The sequence below is a fragment of the Protopterus annectens genome, chromosome 12.part0, assembly GCF_019279795.1.
Source record: "Protopterus annectens isolate FY-2018-M chromosome 12.part0, PAN1.0, whole genome shotgun sequence".
NCBI classification, from domain to species: Eukaryota; Metazoa; Chordata; order Ceratodontiformes; family Protopteridae; genus Protopterus; species Protopterus annectens.
Genome location: NC_056746.1, coordinates 641,371,106 through 641,374,638, shown reverse-complemented (window position 1 = coordinate 641,374,638; position 3,533 = coordinate 641,371,106).

The following is a 3,533-nucleotide window of genomic DNA, read 5'->3' as shown; positions in this document are numbered from 1 at the left end:
AAAAATATAAACTAATCATACTATATTCTTAGCTGTCTCTAAGAGAAATACTATACCTAAATCTTACTTACAGAGCAAGGCAAATATAGTGCTGCTGATGAGGATGTTTCTAGTTCCAAAGACAAATACAAAATGCACAGTCTTTCTCTCTGAGATAGTTCTTAAATTAATAATACATATTATGGCTGGGTTAGCTGGATGACATCACTATATGACACCTGCCTTTAGTTCCCTGGCTAAACAGATACCAACAGAATTTAACATTTCTCTGTGAAAATACTTATCTCTTAGAAGTTTGCCTGGAACTGGAAGTTGTAAAACAGTTAAAACTTTTTCCTTTGAAACCTGTAATTATTTCTATTTCCAGCAAATAGAAAAACATCCTAGCTCTCGACATCCTGTCTCTTTGCATTAACTAACTTTATAGTACACTCGTAAATAATTTCACTTATTTTCTTAGAGTTTTGCAAGTTAACTCTGTATGTTCCAACTTCTACCATGAACACATACATTTGCACAGGCATATAGTTTATACACATTTCTGCCCTTTTCCAGTAGGGTACACTGTGGTTACATTCTTGAAGCTCAGCACATAACAATACAGTTTAACACACACTTTTGCACCAGCAGTTTAATACACACATAATATCTAGTTCTCTTACATTTGTAAGACAAACCTATGGATCATATTAATATTCACAAATTACACAGAATTATTTACAAAATTCTAGCTAGCTGGGCTGGCAGCCTCACACCTCATTAAAATGACAATATTAACATTCACTTATCAATTCCAGATCTTTGCAGAGTGGTAGTTAGTAGTTTGGCTTAATTACAATGTGATGAGTTAAGGAGATGGATCATGTTGGTGCATTGAAAAAGTAGTTCAGAGGCCACCAACATTGATGTGAGGTTCCAGTCTGAAGCTTATACTGTAGCTTATGATTTCCAGACTGAGATGTGTGTATGGGTGAATGAGGGAAGAGGCCATGTTCAGCATTGAGCTGTTGAATTGTAGGTCGAGGTCAGACTCCCATAAAAGTCAAATGCACAGTATGCGGTTGCATGCATGACACCTAACCTTTCTACTTTGATTCTTATTATTAAAGCATGACTTCTTATTTCCCGAAGTTGTGCAGCATTCTTAAATGGCTTTTTAGTAGGCAGACACACCATGTATCAGTCACCCAATATCTCTATATTATGATGGTGTGAAAAACATATTGTGAAAATGTCAAGGCCATGTTGAATTTTAGCATTTAGTACTGTACCTTATCTGTACTGACTGTCCTGTCCTTTGATGCAGTGTGTCATTTCAGCTAATCTTATCAAAGCAGAGGTAGTCAGTGTTGGTACAAGATTAGAGCCTTATCCTTCTGACAGAAATATGCATTTCCAAGATACATGGATGTATGCATCACCCAAACTATTGTCTTAATGCTCAGATGGCAGAAGAGTGGGACCGTAAGGTGGACTTTGTCCTGTGTCTACACTTTGAGAGTGGGGAAAGGCACAGCCAGTGAAAACTGTTTCCTTCTCTATATTTACTCACTAAGATTCTAGTTTGGGACTGTAGGAGCACATTGAGACAGCAAACCACATTTACTGAACATCTGTGGGACTAGATCCTAACATAGGATATAGGGGAGGTTGTGATTCTTTACTGGTTTATCCCACCCCACTCAGGCTGTGAGAGCTGTGATGGTGGTAGTCCAGAGCTACAAGGGCTGCCCATAATTGAGTAAATGTCTCATGGCTAAGACAGATTGGGCATTAAAGCACTTCTTAGCAAGGAGCAATAAAACATAGACATGATATAAAATTATAATCTATGTCAGAGAATTTAGAGATTATTTCACAAAAGACATGATGTTTGTATGTACTGGTCCTTACAGTAATTTTGATGACTATAACTATGACCTCACTCCCCCCACCTCCAGAATGACAAGGCTGTAACAACAAATTTGGGAAGATATAGTAAGTCTAAGGTTATAGTACCCTGAGGTATATCCCTACTTGGAGGTACAGTGACATTGGTATTTTTATATATAGCTAATAGGGCTGAGGTGTACAAGAAGGCTTGACCTTTTTTTGTAACTTATTCAAGGCTTGTAGATCTGTGTCTTGCAGCTAATGCTAGGTAAGTACTAGGCTAACTGCCTCTGTGAGCTATTTTAAGCTGATTTAGTTTTCCCTTGTGAGAATCACACCCTGTACCTCTTGTCTGTGAGGTAAACACCTTAACCGTTATGCCAACCCCAGCTCATTATTTCTATCACAGCCCATGATACAGACATAGGCTGGTTGGTAAACTGAGAGCTTTGTCTTAACACCCAGCTCATGTTCCACCACTAGTCATCAGAATGGTGTCTATAAGAGTGTAGGTACTGCCACAGTCCAGTGGTCAGTCTAATGACCCCCTTTGCCACTACTTGTAAAACAGCACACAATTTCTTAAGCTTCATTCACTAAGCTCTGATGTCACCTACCTCTAAAGAGAGCAACCCACTCTTTTACAGGAGACCATAAAAGCTTTAGATTTAGAGGTGCTTCTTTTCATCTGGGTGCTTAACACATTTCAACAAATCACTTGGGTGAGTGTCAAAAGTCATGGTCAGATGAGATCAAATGATACATTATCTACAAAATAGCAGACATGTCACTTCTAGATTCACAAACCAGACACTCTCCAAATATTTGATGTGCATTGATATCTTGTCTGTTAAAATCATGACTACAAGATGTGACAAGATGGCCCTTTGGCACAGTCACACTTCCACATTGAATGAATCTGATTGAATGCCAACAATGCATGTGCTATCACTGAATGTATATAGTGATCAGGAAGTGCACAGCAATGGCCTTCTTTTCATACTTCCCCAGGGTCTCTGTCTCAGCAAATACTGCAAACAGTCAGAAACCTTTGCTAAGTCCATCAAGTAACTGTGGACTGAATTAGCATATTCTCACGATCCTTCACAGGAAAGTTCCCAGATCTCTGAAAAGCTAAAGAGTAGGAGCAGTATTCCATCCATGTTCTATGTGTCCAGTAATTATTTGGGAAAACAGTTTATGTGTATGTAAGCTAGACCAGTCCAAGAACATGCAGGTTAGGTGATAGGCGTACTTGCGGAATGTTGAAGTGAGTCAGGTTAAATATAAGGCTGTACTAGTAATATATGATGCAGCTAGCAAATTAGTTATACTTACAGGGTCTACTGCACTTCTTTGCTGTCTAAACTTTTTGTTTTTATTCCCTTTTGAATCTTACTCCCTCCACCTCTCAGAACAAAAATAAAGGGGCCAGAGTACCCTATGGATAGAGGTAAATGTAAGACATCACAAGACTGAGGGTGGGGTTGGGTGTAGTAAGTACTTCAGATATTAGACAGTTTTTCTAAGAGTACCTCAGGATGGTGAAAATGTTAGGTACTAATTGTCTGAGAACTGGAATGTGACACTAGTACCTCAGGAAGAGAGACAGGTGTGTTAAGAGTACATAGTTTGAAAAATGTCCTTTATTAACTCAGGAC